The following is a 19,917-nucleotide window of genomic DNA, read 5'->3' on the forward strand; positions in this document are numbered from 1 at the left end:
CGTTCCGCGTCGCTTCGGCATCCGGTGTGAACCTAGCGTAATGCTCGAACCCTCCACTTCCCGTTCTGCACCAAGAAATGTTATGGTAGCTCGCAGTGTTTGCCCGCTCTGGGGTGATAAGTGGATTCCTATGAGAGTGATCAATATGATTGACCGCCCCATTGTTTTGCGCCGCAATACTAAAATAGCTAACGTGCACCCATGCCTCGCGCTAGAGGAACTAGATCTTGGAGAAAAAAGTACCTGTGAAGTAAGTGATTACTGGAAAGGAGAGCTGGCCGACCTCATAGTACAGTATGAAAGTACCTTCTCTCGTGACAAGCTAGATTGTGGTGAAGTAAAGAACACTGTTCATCGGATACGACTCAAAGATGAGAAGCCTTTTCGACTGCCTTACAGAAGGGTTCCGCCCACCCATTATCAAAAATTGAGACAAACATTGGATGAGATGGAGGAGCGGGGTATCATTCAAAAATCAAACAGTGAATGGGCTTCACCTTTAGTCTTAGTCTGGAAACCCTCTGGAGAGCTAAGGATATGTACAGACTTTAGGTGGCTCAACCAAAGGACAGAGAAGGATGCATATCCTTTGCCCCATCAAGCTGATGCCCTTGCGTCATTAGGAGGAAATAGTTATTTTAGCACCATGGATCTAACATCGGGCTTCTATAACATTCCAATCCATGAGGATGATCGGAAATATACAGCATGCACAACTCCAGTAGGGCTCTATGAATATAATCGTATGGCTCAAGGTTTATGTAACAGCCCAGCAACGTTCTCACGCATGATGACATCTATCTTCGGAGACCAGAACTTCCTTTCGCTTCTTTGCTACTTAGATGATCTACTCGTCTTCTGCAAAACTGAGAAGGAAGCGCTTGATCGCCTTGAGATGGTGTTTTCCCGGCTTAAAGAGCATAACCTGAAACTGGCTCAAAAGAAGTGCTATTTCTTGAGAAAAACCGTCAAGTTTTTGGGTCATATTGTAACTGAGAGTGGCATAGCAGCTGATCCAGCAAAAGTGTCTGCAATCAGCGACATTAAATCCACAGATCTGATGGAAGCAGACGGAAAGACTCCTTCACCAACCAAAGTTAAATCTTTTCTTGGGATGGCGAATTATTATTCCCATTTCATTGAAGGCCTCTCGACTTTAGCTAAACCATTGTTTAAACTGACTGCTGGGCAGAAAGTCGGGAGGAGACATGGACAAAAGAAACCCTTCGTTTCCAAACCTAGGCATGCACTTTCTCACACTGTTGTTCTTGCCCACCCAGACTTCCACAGACCTTTTCTTTTGTCTACCGATGCATCTTTGGATGGTTTTGGTGCAGTCTTGAGTCAGATTCCAGAAGATAAGACAAAACCTAGACCAGTCGCTTTTGCAAGCAAGACCCTGTCAAAAGCCCAGTCCCATTACCCTGCTCATAGGTTAGAGTTCTATGCACTGAAGTGGGCAGTTTGTGATAAATTCGCCCATTGGCTGAAGGGGACTAAATTTACAGTGCTAACTGATAACAATCCCCTCACGTACATAATGTCAAAGCCAAAGCTAGATGCCTGCGAACAAAGGTGGGTATCCAAGCTGGCCCCCTTTGACTTTGACTTGAAATACATACCCGGAACCCAGAACGTTCCTGCTGATCTATTGAGTCGACGTCCCTTTGCCAGAACTCTGGAAGTCTGTGAAGCCTTGGAGAGTAAGGCTCATCATGTAACCTCGGAATCGGTTCAAGATGCTTTCCGATTGTCAGTGAATGTACTCCATCAAAATTCTGAGAGTAGTGTTCAGAGTGTCCAAGTTGGGAGCTTGAGCCAGATAAGAAGTGATGGTGTGAAAGCTATTTTCGAGTCCTGTCTAGATTGGGAATCCAGCAGGCCTGTACGCGGTGCTCAGTTGACTCACTGTGCCAACAGTTTGATTCATGGAGGAGTGGATACACTCCCAGTCTTTTCGATGGAGGAAATACGGGGGAAACAGAGAGCTGACCCCACCGTCGCCGGTGTGATATCCTTTGTTGACAGAAGAAGGAGACCATCGCGAAGAGAGCGGGATAATGAGTCTGTCCCGGTATTGAGACTGCTGAAACACTGGGAAAAGTTGGAAGTCAAGGACAGTGTTCTCTACCCCAGATCCAAGGACAGGGTGGGAAAAATCAGATACCAGCTTGTACTTCCTCATTCTCTGAGAGCTACTGCCCTGAGAGGGACTCATGATGATGCGGGTCATCAAGGACAAAGTCGAACTCTCCACCTGGTGCGTCAGAGATTCTTTTGGTCCGGTATGGATGCAGACGTCAAAAGATATGTCTCTCACTGTAAGCGCTGTGTAGTCGGGAAGACTCAGGAACCTGAGGCTAGAGCACCTCTTGAATCTATCAAGACAAGTGTGCCGCTGGAACTTGTATGTATAGATTTCTGGTCTGCAGAAGGGAGACATGGGGAAAATGTGGACGTTCTTGTGATAACGGACCACTTTACAAAGTTAGCCCATGCATTCCATTGCCCAAACCAGACAGCTAAAGTTGTGGCTCAGAAGCTGTGGAATCAGTTTTTCTGTATATATGGTTTTACACAGAGGATACACTCAGACAAAGGAGCCAACTTTGAAAGTAAATTGATTGCTGAGTTGCTGTTGGTGTCTGGTGTCCACAAGTCCCATACTACTCCTTACCACCCGATGGGCAATGGGCAAACGGAAAGATTCAACCGCACACTTGGGAATATGATTCGCTCCTTACCCCCTCGATTGAAAGAGAGATGGCCTCAGATGATACAGACACTTAAGTTTTCCTACAACTGTACCACTCATGAGACGACGGGATTTGCACCGTTCTACTTGATGTTCGGCAGGGTGCCTAGGCTGCCTGTAGATATCATGTTTGGGAGTGCCCTGAGGAATGATGATGTGCAGACTTACGATGAATATGTTGAGACTCTTCAGAAGGATCTTAGGGAGGCAATGAGGATTGCTCAAGGAAACACCGCAGGAGCCCAGAGAAGGCAAGCAAAGGAGTACAACAAGAAATCCAAAGGTGTTGCCTTGGAAGTTGGAGATCGCGTTCTTCTGGTGAATAAGAAAGAAAAGGGAAAAAGAAAGCTAGCGGATGTGTGGGACTCGGTGGTTCATGTGGTGACATGGAAAGACCCAACGTTACACATCTACAGGGTTGAAGATCCAACCACAAGGAAAAGTAAGGTGGTTCACCATAACTTCCTCCTCCCTGTAAACTTTCTGCCTTTGGAGAAGCCAGAAGTTGAGTCTACAATGTTCTCCACAGTCTCTGAGGAAGACATAAGTGAGACAAAAGACCAAGGACACAGATCTCTGTTAAGTTCTGAAAGAGAATCAAGGAGCAGTAGGATAGCTGCTTGGGTCTTACAAGGCCAGGACCCAAAACCATCTCAGCCTGTTGGAGCACATTCTGTTCAAGGACAGGGCACTTGGCAAGTCATAGGAGTGCACACTTCGGCCTCAACAGATCACATGAGACATGGCGGCCCTTCGGTCACCAATGATGGGAGCAAACTCAGTGAATTGTCTTGTGATTGTAATACAGATGACGTCAAAGAAAGTGAGTGGAGTGCAGATGATTTGAGCAGTGCATCCGAGTCAGATTGGGTCAGTGACGGCATTGATGAAGAAGACAGGCCTGGAGGGTCTGTGGACAGTCACAGTGTTCAAGCAGAACCAGTTACCATGCCAAGAGAATCTATCTCTGATAGCAGATCAGATCATTGCTCAAGGTTTCAAGCCCCAAGTAGTAGATCTAGAGTCACACTGAAAGCTTCCCCAAGAAAAGTGACAGGATCAGACACAATCCCAAAAGCAAATGAGGGAACTGTGAGAACCAGGTCAGGCAGGTTAGTGAAACCTGTTAAAAGACTGCTTGAGTGCATGAGCATGATAATATCTGAGCCAAATCAAAGAGACCCATTAGCAGAATTGTTAAGAGTTCTTTCCAATTTTGTGGGGAGTTAGATTAAGCTATACAAGTATATGTTTTCTTTTCGAAAAGTGATCAGAATTGTGTAGAGGAAAACTTTAAGAGGATTTGAGAAGTACTTCATTGAGGAATGTATGGTTATATGTATAAGGGCATATTTCCCCCAAGCAAAATGTTTTGCTATTCGTTTGAATGACTGAAGTCTGGGTATCCCTCTTTAAAGGAAAATATCTCACCTACGGCCTTAAAGTTTGCTGAAATTTAGGAGGGGAGAGTGTAGTGTTTTGAGTTTTGTGATCATTCCAGCAAACTTTGCCCTCCCTCCCAGAAATAAATCTAATCTACTTCTATTTTATTTTTGTGTGTCTGCGCACATATTGGTGTTCATATCCTATATAGAATATAGAAAAAATGTTTGTTTTTGTTTTAAAATATTGTATTGAGTTTTATGGCTGAGTGACGTCATTTCCACTTGCTGAGTCGTCCAATCGCGTCCCGCTCAAAGCTTAGAACAGCTTTGGATTTGAGCGAGACAGGTATGTAGCGAATGAGCTCCGAAGTAAAATGTGTTAATATAATAGATTAAGTCAAGATTTTGATCAATATCGGTGGATGACATGTCTTAATGCTGGATTGAGTTACTTGATGTGTTTGAATGTCGTTATTTTTGTGGATATTCTGGGTTTTGTGTTAATGAGTTATGGATGTGTTGGTTCAAGTTGACGCCCGCGCGCCATTTTGAACAGCGGGTTTCTATAGTAATATGGTTCTTAAATATAATTAAAAATGGTGGATTACGCTCATAAAATATCATGCAGTTAACTTTGTCAAAGTATATTGTCTTTATATGTCAAAAATGGTGTATTTGTAGTCACGTGTAAATAGTGAATAGTACAGTGGTTCCCAAACCTGTCCTGAAGGCCCCCCAACACTGCACGTTTTCTTTGTCTCCCTACTCAAACACACCTGATTCAACTCATCAGCTCATTATCACATGGGTTAATTGAGCTGATGAGTTGAATCAGGTGTGTTGATTAGGGAGACAAAGAAAACGTGCAGTGTTGGGGGGCCTTCAGGACAGGTTTGGGAACCACTGGAATAGTAGATGCAGTTACAGTGTTAATGGGGGCAGGGGTTCACTTTTCTATCTTCTCACACTCCTCACAGAGACCACAGAACTGAGAGTGTGTTATTGATGAATAATTCCTGTCCTGTCTTTAATAAACTGCAGGTATGTCATATTGCAACAAAATTATTACCACTATACGATCATATGTCATTGTAATGCTAGATTGAAACATACTTTTATATATTTTCAAAGTGTCAAATAGTATATATATATATTTTAAACATTGTAAAAAAAAAAGTTGTATTAATGTTGTTTAGAACAGCTTTGGATTTGAGCGAGACAGAGACCACAGAACTGAGAGTGTGTTATTGATGAATAATTCCTGTCCTGTCTTTAATAAACTGCAGACGTGATCCCCCGAAGAGCCTGGTGTCGGTGGTTTATTTGTGGTGCTGGGTCAGATCCGCTACAGTAGCCAAGTTTAACACTTTCATATAACGAACATCCTCCATAGCATTACAGCAAGCTCTAAGAAAAAGATGATAATCTTGAAGAGATTGTATCCTCAGGTTTAATGAACTTCCAAGAGAGCACTTTGTCCATACATGCTGAAGAGATTTTGAGTTTGTTTCCAAAATGTTCCTTAAGTAGGGTCTTCTCTAGGTTGACCTCGGGTGTACTGCTCAAGAAAATAAAAACAATCACCATAGTTGTTTGCTCTTTTTTCCACAACCTCCTCGAATGAACGTATAAAGCATTGATATTGCAAAGGATCTCCATCAAAAGATAAAATATCTCTATGAGGAAGTAATGAAATATTGCACTGTTTTACCAACATGGCAGTAATCTCATTTTGCTTTTCCATAAGACGCAATATATTTCCTGGTTCTCCATCAGTTAGTGATTGTCCTGAAACAGGTACATTGCTACTATGGTACTGAGTAGCTGCCCATTCACAGATGCAGTTGGCTGAAATGGTGTTGTGGACCTCGGTTGTTGCACAGGCTGAAATGGTGTTGTGGACCTCGATTGTTGCACAGGCTGAAAGCTGAGAATTTCTTACCTTATTTCTTGCACCTCCTGATGAATTAATAAACAAAGACTATGACTCAACATGCATGTCGACTTGAACTGATGCCACTGCCATTGAATTAGAGCAGATCGCTTCATCCTTCTCCTTTCTTGGTTTTGTTACTTTCAAATGCATGCTTTGTTCTGATGCAGCAGTCCTATACATGGCTTTAGCCATAGACACAGCTATTTTAGTTTGAAGATCAATTTGTTCCTTTTTCTTTCTTAAACGCTCCTCTTCTTCTTCCACATCATGCTTTTGTTGCAGGCAGCATTTGCTGACTGGCTAATAAAGCCTCCACTTCCACTTCCGCTTCAGCTTGAAGGCGAGCAGATGATGTGTAGATGATCTGCTAGATCGTGAACCAGAAGAGCAGCTCCTTTTACTTGATTTTTTGCTGAATACATTTGAAATGCTATCAGTTGGTTTGATCTCATCCATGAAATGCTCACACGTCAATGCATTACATTCCTCACTTTGGTTTGGAATCCTTTGTTAAATTGCCTTAGAGGTTTCAGCAGCAGGCAACAAATCCTTTGAAGAAGATTGCCCTTGAACCGCCATTGTCATTGTTGGTATTCCATCTAGTGCAGAATGAGATGACAGTGGACATTCATTACTCATGTTCAGATGCTGCTATGGTAGGAGTCAGTGAAGTTTTCATAGGTTTAAGATCAGACAGCCATTGCTCCACATCTTCTATAAACCCTTTATTGAACCGAAAAACTGAGCCATGCCATTCATTTTGCTTTATTTGTTCCTCAACGGGAAGTAAAGGAATCACACTCTCATGCAACAAAATAACATCATCTCTTAAAAGCTTCAGTGTTTCCAGCAAAGAACAAACTTTGGATGCATTTTCATCATTTTGCATAAGCTCTTTCATTGAAGCAATCACATTTTTTATTTTATCCACTTTGGATTTACGGTCCTTTTGTAGTGATTCAATCTTTAGCTCCCAAGCCTTTGCGGTGAGCTTACGCTCCCCTTTTACTCTCCATAAGCACATCAGCCTCATCTTCATCCATTTTCACTCTTCAAACAACTTTAGCGACACATTCAACTTTCAAGGCAATCCGTTTAATCGCACACAACAATTGTGCAAATCCCAGCGCTTCGTGAAACACACATGACATAAACTACGCACTTTCCAGTCCACCGTAGTTTATCCAAACAAACGGATCCGCGCTCCACATCAAGCACAACCAAAATAGCATCTCCAATAGACAACCAGCAAGCGATAATAATCTGAATCACATACCGGTCTAAGTGCTCTGCTTCACGTGTCCGTTTCTTCTTGCAATCCACAACTGCGTTCCAATGCAGCGCATGAATGAAATCCAAAACTGCGTTCCAGTGCAGCGCTTGAATGAAATATCATTGAAAACAAAGCGCCGTTTTCTGTTGACTAATGTTCGCGGCATCCAATAGCCACGTAGAGTGACTCGCTCGCACTCATTTGTAATATCGTTAGTTACCAAAACAATAGACTTACGATGAGGATCGTATATTGATTTCACCTTTATTTTATCTTGATATGCAGAAATGAACGCAATACGGTCAACAGAAAGTTGGCTCCCGCAACTCGCCCCTTCCAAACACAGACCCAAACAATCCGCCAAAAGGAAATACTAAAGAAAACGAAAGTGCTCACCTGTGCCCACGTGACAGTGGATAACCAATAATAAATATCAAATAATTAATGCTCCTACAGTAGCCTATATTTAAGATAAAAGTAAATCTCTCTGACACCCAATACGTCAGCGCCCGAATTCACTCACTTCATAGTGCACTTAGTTGCCATGTGCTATTAGTGAATGAGTGAGTGATTTCAGACAAAGCATTAGTCTCTAAAGGTGACATGTAATTTCTGCATCTTTAGCGCCACCAAACTGAATATTTAATGACAAAAATCTGGTCCTTTCCAAACTCTTGTCATTGGTTTTGCTGTACATTTGGACCCTGCTGAATGAAAATGAACGGTTGCAGTGCAGAGTTCTCATGTATCAAACGTTTGATCAGCATATTAGAATGGTTTCTGAAGGATCATGTGACACTGAAGACTAGAGTAAAATTCAGCTATTACCTTTCTTCACCCATCTTCTACCTCTCTGCACTGTGATTCTCACTCGTAAGTTTTATTTCCTAAGGCTAAATTGTGGACACAAGAATGTATTGTGAGTGCAGGTAGCCTACTTTTTATTTCAGCAAATAGAGCATTTTGTTAAAAAGCAATGTCAGCAGAGGGTAGATTTTAATGAACATTTATAGAGGCAAAACACAACACGAGTGTTCAATGCGGTTGTACTTTATTACTATAGCCTCCTACAAAGGATGTTTGATGTTGTTCTCCTACAAACTGCTGATTTAGAACAGGTTTATTTCGCTACATAACTGAAATACAAGGTTCCTTTGTTTAGAGGTTTAGGAACGGAGGAGAAAGACCCATTTTCCACCTTTTCGGTAACTATGCCCAATTGATCATCAAAATTCATGTCTTTGTCCCACACCTCCAGCTTCAGGGTTTCACCACGTTTGCAGTTTGGGAAGTTGAACTCTGCATTCCATGTAGGATTATTGTTACCCTTGATATATTCTGTCTGCCCCCCAGAAGTAGAGCCACACCGGACCTTGACGTATGGATCGGGTTTGTTCCCAAAAGCGTCACCGGGGAGGTTTCTGGCAGATAAATTATACACCCGAACAGCAGCACTGGCAGAGTCCAGCTGAGACGCCAGCATCAGCACAGCCAGAGACACCAGCCGAAGATCATAAAAGACCGCCATATCTGTCCGAAAGAACAGATGTTCAGTTAGAAAGTTTAATGCACACAAATCTTGAAATGCGGAAATAATGTCTAAAGGTGTAATGTAGTGGTAAATACGCCTTACCTTGCTTGTATCAGGTGTTGTGTGCTTGTTTTCTGATCCTAGCCCCTTTTATAATGCAATGACCATTGCAAAATTCTTTGAATTGGTGATCAACGACAGGTGGTTAAAATCCCATGCGTATCTTTATCAGCTTTGCTGATACAACTTTTTAGGTCTGTGTAACAAGTTGGCAAATTTAAATTAGTCAATTCAGCAAGAGAATATAACAACTATTTGAATCATTCACTGTCCTGAGCCAGCTACAAAAGCAGGTTTTTCATGAGCAGAAAACAATTTTAGTTTTTTCTACCTCAAATGTAATGGGCTACTCTCTAAAATTGAGAAAAATGTAAGATTGTTATAAAACTGAATCATCTCTTCATGCAAACCCTAGTGCTCTGGTTTACTAATTTTAATGTCATCTGTAGAGCCGAGACATCTGTCTTCCTGTTTTATGTCATTTAAGGTGTTTATTTATTATAAGATTGTAACAATTGTAGGTAGTAGGCAAAGGCAAATAAGAGCAACTGCTGGTAAATTATTATTTTTCCCCATCTGCTGAAACTGATGTGCTTTCATACATGAAGATTTGTATTTCATATATTTTTAGTTTTTTTATTTATTTATATATTTACAGTGAATGATTCAAATAGTTGTTATATTCTCTTGCTGAATTGACTAATTTAAATTTGCCAACTTGTTACACAGACCTAAAAAGTTGTATCAGCAAAGCTGATAAAGATACGCATGGGATTTTAACCACCTGTCGTTGATCACCAATTCAAAGAATTTTGCAATGGTCATTGCATTATAAAAGGGGCTAGGATCAGAAAACAAGCACACAACACCTGATACAAGCAAGGTAAGACGTATTTACCACTACATTACACCTTTAGACATTATTTCCGCATTTCAAGATTTGTGTGCATTAAACTTTCTAACTGAACATCTGTTCTTTCGGACAGATATGGCGGTCTTTTATGATCTTCGGCTGGTGTCTCTGGCTGTGCTGATGCTGGCGTCTCAGCTGGACTCTGCCAGTGCTGCTGTTCGGGTGTATAATTTATCTGCCAGAAACCTCCCCGGTGACGCTTTTGGGAACAAACCCGATCCATACGTCAAGGTCCGGTGTGGCTCTACTTCTGGGGGGCAGACAGAATATATCAAGGGTAACAATAATCCTACATGGAATGCAGAGTTCAACTTCCCAAACTGCAAACGTGGTGAAACCCTGAAGCTGGAGGTGTGGGACAAAGACATGAATTTTGATGATCAATTGGGCATAGTTACCGAAAAGGTGGAAAATGGGTCTTTCTCCTCCGTTCCTAAACCTCTAAACAAAGGAACCTTGTATTTCAGTTATGTAGCGAAATAAACCTGTTCTAAATCAGCAGTTTGTAGGAGAACAACATCAAACATCAAACATCCTTTGTAGGAGGCTATAGTAATAAAGTACAACTGCATTGAACACTCGTGTTGTGTTTTGCCTCTATAAATGTTCATTAAAATCTACCCTCTGCTGACATTGCTTTTTAACAAAATGCTCTATTTGCTGAAATAAAAAGTAGGCTACCTGCACTCACAATACATTCTTGTGTCCACAATTTAGCCTTAGGAAATAAAACTTACGAGTGAGAATCACAGTGCAGAGAGGTAGAAGATGGGTGAAGAAAGGTAATAGCTGAATTTTACTCTAGTCTTCAGTGTCACATGATCCTTCAGAAACCATTCTAATATGCTGATCAAACGTTTGATACATGAGAACTCTGCACTGCAACCGTTCATTTTCATTCAGCAGGGTCCAAATGTACAGCAAAACCAATGACAAGAGTTTGGAAAGGACCAGATTTTTGTCATTAAATATTCAGTTTGGTGGCGCTAAAGATGCAGAAATTACATCTCACCTTTAGAGACTAATGCTTTGTCTGAAATCACTCACTCATTCACTAATAGCACATGGCAACTAAGTGCACTATGAAGTGAGTGAATTCGGGCGCTGACGTATTGGGTGTCAGAGAGATTTACTTTTATCTTAAATATAGGCTACTGTAGGAGCATTAATTATTTGATATTTATTATTGGTTATCCACTGTCACGTGGGCACAGGTGAGCACTTTCGTTCTCTTACGAGAGGTTCTCTCGTATTGCGTAAGCAAGCTTACGCTGCGGGAAAAGCCTTCTTTTCTCGAGATACTGAAACCAAAAAATTATCCTTAATTTCATATATTGTCAACGCAGTGCGGCTGCAGGCAGCTGAGCTAGAGCGGCATACTGCGCGCTCATTGGCTGCCGCGCGGCAACTGCTTAAGCCTACCAGTGAGCCTGGCGTGACGTCACGCCCAATGGGGGCGCGCGCGCCCTCCCGCGTCACAGCCCGCCAGAATGGGCGGCGTCAGAGCGTATATAAGGAAGGCTCGTAGGCTATATTCTCTGATTTCTGTCTTTTCAGCGAAGCACTCGCATCGCTGATCTCTGAGAAGAAACCGTCGCCGTTGTCCTGCAAGGAACAGCTAACGAGCCAGCCTAGGTCAGCCTGAGGAAGCCGGACGAATCTCGCCGCCTTTAGCCTGCCGTGCCAGCTCAGCCATCCGTAGTGATGGCAAAATGAGGCTTCCTGAACCACTGAGACCTCGCAGGCCATTGCTTCAGCTAAAGGTTCATTACTCGAAGCTTCATTCAGCATTGCTCACTAGTGACACCTAGCTACTGTGCAAAGAAATAGCAGACAAATTAATTCATTCTGAACCAGTGTCGTTCCCTCCCTCCCTCCCTCCCTCCCTAATTTTATAAAAAATATTTTTTATATATAAAAAAAAATATATATTTTATAAAAATACTTTTATAAATAAAAATATTGATTTGTAATGTAAAATACAAATAAATATTTATATTTATTTGTATATTTATATTTAAATGTATATTTTATAAAAATATTTTTATAAATAAAAAATATTTATTTATTTATTTTGTACTCACTGTTGATGTCTGTAACCTTTCATTTGCAATAATAAAAAGACATGATCAGACATTTGTCCATTACTGTGTATAATATAAAATATGTATCTTTCTCTGTCTGAATTTACTTGTCCAGAGTCTCACACACAGTTAATTAATTATTCATAAATTGTTTGGATAGGGACAGTATGAACAACAACAGTAACACGAGTGCAGTGCTTATGTTAGAGGGAGTGTAATAAAGTACATTTATTAATTTAACAGATTATAGATAACAGATTAAAGTAAACTGCAACAGAATAGTCCGGAAGGAAGGAAAATAAAAATAGATTTTTTATTGAGAAACAGAATTATTTCAAGTGTGTTGGGGTTTAGACGATTCCTCTTCTTGGACAAAATCTCTCTAGCCTTGGAAAAGATCCTTTCATAAGGAACAGAGGATGCAGGAGAATGTAAAAATGGCAGTGGTATAAATGAGGACACTGATGCTTCTGTTGAGCCCAGACAGGGGAGGATTCCCTCTTTCTTGCTGGCTCCATTACCTGGAAAAGGAAGAGTCACAAAAAGCAAACAAATCCAAAAGGGCAATCCAAATCAAAGCAGTCCAGTCCAGATGCAAAAATCCAGAGCAATCCAATCTTATCTAATTAATATAACAAGACTATAATATAGGCCTACTATAATAATAATATACTATAACTATTCTAACCTGATACTGTAATAATATACAGCCCTCACACATATATGACACAATAACGACAATGACAATGATAGTTTTCTAACTCTCTGACACTACAACTGCTTCTACTACTCCTGACAACACCCACAAGGTGGCGCGAGTTTCGAACCGCCTTTTATCCGGAAGCGACACTCAGACCGAACCGATGACGTATTTACACAAACCGAGGCCTCGTTTGTCATTAGTCACGTGATTTTCACATTAACAACACAAGCCTCGAATCGCGGCTTCATCTGGCACGCCCACTTTTTCTCGACACACGCTCCGACGCCTCGGTTCAAATGTCACATCACTAGCCATCCGGCGATATATCCTTTCTCACTATGTCTATTTACATTATGTGTTTTACTGATGTATTTTACATACTGTGTGTGTTCGCCGCTGCGACACACACTCTCTAAAAGAGAAATTTCCTCGAGGCGTTGTTTCAAATGCCTCGCACTCCCCGCTCTCTCTCTCCCTCTGTCGAGCCGCGCAACTGCGCCTCTCACAAGGTGTGTTAGAGATGCGGATGATTACGGGGCTCGCTCTCTCCCTCTGTTCGAGCCGCGCAAAACGTGCCGCTTACAAGGGATCGCAGACGCGTACGGTCACGGGGCTAGCTTTCTTTACGTTACAAGAAAGCTACCCCCCCCCCCCCCCCCCCGCCCGCCGTCTCCCGGCGAAAGGAGAAAAGAGTGTTCTAGACCCGCCAAGGCCGGTTTAACCTCCATCTCTAACATATTTCTCAGTCCCCTCCTAGTTCAGGCTACTGGGAATATCTATACTGCAGTAAACGAGCCTGTTACAGTACACGCACGCCTGCAAACATGATAACGCTCTCTGGCTACTCGCTCTCCCCGCACTCTCTCCCTCTGTTTGAGCCGCGCACACTGCGCCGCTCACAAGGGATTGCAGAAGCTGACAGTCGCGGGGTTAGTTTTCTTTACGTTACAAGAAAGCTACTGTCCCCGCGTCCGTCACTCGCCGGTGATAGGAGAAAAGAGAGTGTTCGAGTCCCACCGAGGCTTGGCTACCGCCTTTCTCACATATTTCTCAGTCCCCTCTAAGTTCAGGCGGCTGGAAATATCAATTTTGCAGTAAACGAGCCTGTTACAGTACACGCACGCCTGCAAACATGATACCGCTCTCTGGCTACTCGCTCTTCCCGCACTCTCTCCCTCTGTTCGAGCCGCGCACACTGCGCCGCTCACAAGGGATTGCAGAAGCTGACAGTCGCGGGGTTAGTTTTCTTTACGTTACAAGAAAGCTACTGTCCCCGCGTCCGTCACTCGCCGGTGATAGGAGAAAAGAGAGTGTTCGAGTCCCACCGAGGCTTGGCTACTGCCTTCTCACATATTTCTCAGTCCCCTCTAAGTTCAGGCGGCTGGAAATATTAATATTGCAGTAAACGAGCCTGTTACCTTACACGCTCGCCTGCAAAACATGATGACGCTCCGGCTACTCGCCCCGCTTCCCGCGCAAACTGCGCCGTTCTCAGGGATGTCAGAGCGGACGGTCACGAGTAATGCTCAGCACCCCGCGTGCCTCACTCACCGGCGGAAGGAGGAGGGAGATGTTTGTAGCCCCGCTGAGGCCGGGCCATTCTCCAATTCCCGTACGTTTCTCAGCCCCCTCTGAGTTTAGGCGGCTGAAAATGTTAATGTTGCAGCAACGAGCCTGTTATAATACACGCACGTCTGCACGCTATCGCCGACGAAAAGCATGACCCACACTCTCTTATGCTCGAGCGAACCGATTGGCTATGCACTCTTCCCCTGTGGCTCAGTGGCAGAATAACAGGCTTTCACACCAGAAACACGTGTTCGATCCCGGCTCTGGCAGCAAACATTTTTTATGCTGTTCGCTGATCCGAGCTCGCGGCCAGCTTCTCACACGCAGAAAGTGAACCCGCCCCTCGCATCCTCCCTCTGATGGTGCGCGAGGAATTATGAGAGTTTAAACATTTGAGCCTTCAAGCGTTTCGCGCTGTCAGTCACTTAAGAAGATGACCGCAGATGTGTATTGCAGCCAATGAGTCAGTTACACAACTCGCTCGCCTGCACACAAACGCTGTTCATACAGCGGCCCAGAAAATCTGGAAAAGAGTGTTAATTCTGGTTATTCGGCTCACGCCGACGGTGCGGCTCAAGCCGTCAGTGTTATGAGTGTAGTAAACATGCCCACGTCCCAGTGTTCATCGCTACACACAAGCACAATTTCCCCTGTGTACCCCACAGAGTGCACTCGCATGAAGCGCGCTACGGCCGCTCGAGTGATAACTGTAGGTCACGTGCCCACGCCTCAGTGCTCACACCTACACAGTGCTCGCTCTGTCTCACACACTTGGGGAACAGAGCATTCTGCCACCGGCCGTGTGTTAATAAAGAACCCTGTGCCCGCTACACAGCACGCACACTCTCATATAAACACACACGAGCCCGCCGCCGGCTGTGTGTTAATAAAGAGCCCTGTGCCCGCTACACAGCGCGCACACTCTCATGTGAACACGCACGAGCCCGCCCCGCTTCCGCGCCGCGAGCCGTCACACACAACGCTCTCTTGCAGCGTCACTCAGCCGGCTGCCGCCATCGGCGAGCCCCCGTCCCCTCTCACTGCCACTGCGCGACTCGCGCACACACCGCCACAGGCTCCCCGTCCCGCGCTGTGCGGCGGGCGGGACCCGGAGGCGATTCGACCCCTAGCTATGAGTGCGAATGCATGGAAAGCTATTCAGGGAGTGTCGAAGTGGGTACTAAACACAGTGATAAAGGGCTATTCGCTCCAATTCGCTCGCCGCCCTCCGCGCTTTCGCGCTCGGGTCGAGACTCTAGTGGAAGCGGATGCAGCCCATCTGCTTCACACAGAGATAGCGAATTTGCTGCGCAAAGGGGCGATAGAACGAGTCCTCCCCCCGGTTACCGAGGCGGGCTTATACAGCCGCTATTTCCTCGTACCCAAGAAGGGCGGAGCACTCAGACCTATATTAGATCTGAGATATTTGAACGAAGCGCTCGTGAAACGACCGTTCAAAATGCTCACGACCAGTCAAATCCTCGCGCAGATTCGCCCGGGGGACTGGTTCGTCTCTCTCGATCTGAAAGACGCATACTTTCAGATCCAGATTATACCCCGTCACAGGCCATTCTTGAGATTCGCCTTCGACGGTCAGGTATATCAGTATACCGTCCTGCCGTTCGGCCTGTCCCTGGCACCCTGACATTTACGAAGTGTATGGATGCGGCTCTCGCACCCCTGAGGTCAAGGGGAATGCGAATCCTGAACTATCTACCTTTCAGAGGCTGTTGGGCCACATGGCGTCAGCCGCAGCGGTCCAGCAGCTGGGTTTACTTCGAATGCGCCCGTGTCAATGCTGGCTAAAGTCGGAAGTGCCCTGCAAAGCATGGATTTCGGGCCGTATTCCAATCAGAGTGACTCAGCGCTGTGTCTCAGCCCTGCAGCCCTGGTTGGCGGCCGAATGGTATCAGCGGGGAGTGACGATGGGAGCCATCGCACACCGCAAAGTGGTCTCGACAGACGCGTCCAACATGGGTTGGGGAGCGACTCACGAGGGCAGTCCGATTTGTGGCCCATGGTCAAATACGGAGAAACGCCTTCACATAAACTGTCTAGAGATGCTGGCGGTCGAGAAAGCGCTGAAGCACTTTCTACCGCTTCTACGGGGACACCATGTGCTAGTTCGCTCAGACAACATGTCAGTGGTGTCCTACGTGAACCGCCAGGGCGGAATCAGATCCAGATCCCTGCGGGCTCTCGCAGAGCGCCTCCTAGCCTGGGCTCAGGGGCCGCTGCGCTCCCTAAGGGCTGTTCATGTACCCGGTCGTCTGAACGACGGCCCGGACAGACTGTCCAGGGACAACGTTCCCCCAGGGGAATGGTCTCTACACCGCCAGATGGTACAAACGCTTTGGCGTCGTTTTGGCGAAGCGGAGATCGACCTTTTCGCCACGAGCGAGAACGCTCAGTGCCAGAGGTTTTTCTCGAAACAGGAGGACGCGCTGGCCCAGACCTGGCCCAGCGCCCCGCTGTATGCGTTCCCACCGACCTCGATGCTGCCTCAAGTGCTAGCGAGGATCAGGGAAGCGAACTGCGCAGTGCTCCTCATAGCCCCGCGCTGGGAAAACCAGCCGTGGTTCCCCGAGCTAATGAGTCTGGTGGACTCAGCCCCATGGCCGATTCCGGTGAGGAGAGACCTTCTCTCTCAGGCCCGAGGATCCATTCTGCATCCCCATCCAGAGCTCTGGTCTCTGCATGCGTGGAGAATCAACGGATATTCGTTGATCTGCCAGAAGGGGTAATTAACACGATCACGCAGTCCAGAGCCCCCTCGACGAGGCGGCTCTATGCGTCTAAATGGTCGGTGTTTAACAAATGGTGCGTAAAAATGGGTTCTAATGCTCAGTCCTGTGGAGTCCCACAGGTATTAAACTTTCTCCAAGAGATGTTGGACGCGGGCAGGTCCCCCTCCACACTCAAGGTTTATGTCGCGGCCATAGCAGCGTTCGCCGACTCGGCGCGCGGCCGCTCACTGGGCAGAAATGAACTCATTACGCGCTTTCTGCGCGGGGCCAGAAGGATGAACCCTCCTCGGCCACCGTCGGTCCCTATTTGGGACCTGTCTCTGGTCCTAGAGTCCCTAAAAGTGCATCCCTTCGAGCCTTTGGACTCTGTGGAGTTGAAATACTTGACGCTTAGACCGTTTTTCTGCTAGCTCTGGCTTCAGTCAAACGTGTGGGTGATTTACATGCGCTGTCCATCAGCGCGTCGTGCCTCGAGTTTGGACCTAACGACTCGTTAGCCATTCTCAAACCGAAGCACGGCTATGTCCCCAAAGTGTTAGGCACTCCCTTCAGGACTCAGGTCATTACCCTATCGGCCCTGCCGTCTTCCGGCAGTGAGGAAGGGGTTAACCGCCTTTGCCCGGTCAGGGCGTTAAGGTGTTATGTCACGCGCTCTGCAGCGTTCAGGCTCTCAGAGCAGCTTTTCGTTTCGTTCGGTGGGCGCACCAAGGGTCGCGCCGCCTCGAAACAGTCGCTATCCAGATGGATAGTGGACGCTATCGCAGCAGCCTATGCGTCTAAAGACCTGCAATGTCCGTTGGGCATACGGGCTCATTCCACCAGAGGCATGGCCTCATCGTGGGCATGGTCCAGCGGGATTTCCATTCATGACATTTGTATGGCGGCGGGCTGGGCGTCCCCCTCCACATTTGTTAGGTTTTATAACCTGGAAGTTCCCGCCATGCAGGCTAAACTTCTGACAGTCTAGTCGTGATTCATGTCCTGCTCATATGCACAGGCTGTATTCCCGATTAGCTCGTCTGCCGAGCTGCACGCTCAGGGTATCAGTGTACATGGACCGGCAGTGCCGTTCTGGTGTGTTCCCTATGTGTGCTTATGAACATGTGTTGGCCCGCACCGCTGGCCACCTGTTTTATCACCTCTATGCTTTCATAAAGAGTCATATGTGATCGTTAGGCGCGCACGGCGTGGACAAAGGGTTCCCGCAGCGTAAGCTTGCTTACGCAATACGAGAGAACCTCTCGTAAGAGAACGATACTTGGTTACTCACGTAACCTCGGTTCTCTCTAGAGAGGGAACGAGTATTGCGTTCCCTGACCGTGCTAAGCCTAAGCTCGTGTCGCTTCATTCGACAGAAAACAGAGAATATAGCCTACGACCCTTCCTTATACGCTCTGACGCCGCCCATTCTGGCGGGCTGTGACGCGGGAGGGCGCGCGCGCCCCCATTGGGCGTGACGTCACGCCAGGCTCACTGGTAGGCTTAAGCAGTTGCCGCGCGGCAGCCAATGAGCGCGCAGTATGCCGCTCTAGCTCAGCTGCCTGCAGCCGCACTGCGTTGACAATATATGAAATTAAGGATAATTTTTTGGTTTCAGTATCTCGAGAAAAGAAGGCTTTTCCCGCAGCGTAAGCTTGCTTACGCAATACTCGTTCCCTCTCTAGAGAGAACCGAGGTTACGTGAGTAACCAAGTATCGTTTTCTTTAGTATTTCCTTTTGGCGGATTGTTTGGGTCTGTGTTTGGAAGGGGCGAGTTGCGGGAGCCAACTTTCTGTTGACCGTATTGCGTTCATTTCTGCATATCAAGATAAAATAAAGGTGAAATCAATATACGATCCTCATCGTAAGTCTATTGTTTTGGTAACTAACGATATTACAAATGAGTGCGAGCGAGTCACTCTACGTGGCTATTGGATGCCGCGAACATTAGTCAACAGAAAACGGCGCTTTGTTTTCAAGGATATTTCATTCAAGCGCTGCACTGGAACGCAGTTTTGGATTTCATTCATGCGCTGCATTGGAACGCAGTTGTGGATTGCAAGAAGAAACGGACACGTGAAGCAGAGCACTTAGACCGGTATGTGATTCAGATTATTATCGCTTGCTGGTTGTCTATTGGAGATGCTATTTTGGTTGTGCTTGATGTGGAGCGCGGATCCGTTTGTTTGGATAAACTACGGTGGACTGGAAAGTGCGTAGTTTATGTCATGTGTGTTTCACGAAGCGCTGGGATTTGCACAATTGTTGTGTGCGATTAAACGGATTGCCTTGAAAGTTGAATGTGTCGCTAAAGTTGTTTGAAGAGTGAAAATGGATGAAGATGAGGCTGATGTGCTTATGGAGAGTAAAAGGGGAGCGTAAGCTCACCGCAAAGGCTTGGGAGCTAAAGATTGAATCACTACAAAAGGACCGTAAATCCAAAGTGGATAAAATAAAAAATGTGATTGCTTCAATGAAAGAGCTTATGCAAAATGATGAAAATGCATCCAAAGTTTGTTCTTTGCTGGAAACACTGAAGCTTTTAAGAGATGATGTTATTTTGTTGCATGAGAGTGTGATTCCTTTACTTCCCGTTGAGGAACAAATAAAGCAAAATGAATGGCATGGCTCAGTTTTTCGGTTCAATAAAGGGTTTATAGAAGATGTGGAGCAATGGCTGTCTGATCTTAAACCTATGAAAACTTCACTGACTCCTACCATAGCAGCATCTGAACATGAGTAATGAATGTCCACTGTCATCTCATTCTGCACTAGATGGAATACCAACAATGACAATGGCGGTTCAAGGGCAATCTTCTTCAAAGGATTTGTTGCCTGCTGCTGAAACCTCTAATGCAAATTCACAAAGGATTCCAAACCAAAGTGAGGAATGTAATGCATTGACGTGTGAGCATTTCATGGATGAGATCAAACCAACTGATAGTATTTCAAATGTATTCAGCAAAAAATCAAGTAAAAGG

The sequence above is a fragment of the Abramis brama genome (genome assembly GCF_963993115.1).
Source record: "Abramis brama genome assembly, chromosome: 4".
NCBI lineage: Eukaryota > Metazoa > Chordata > Actinopteri > Cypriniformes > Leuciscidae > Abramis > Abramis brama.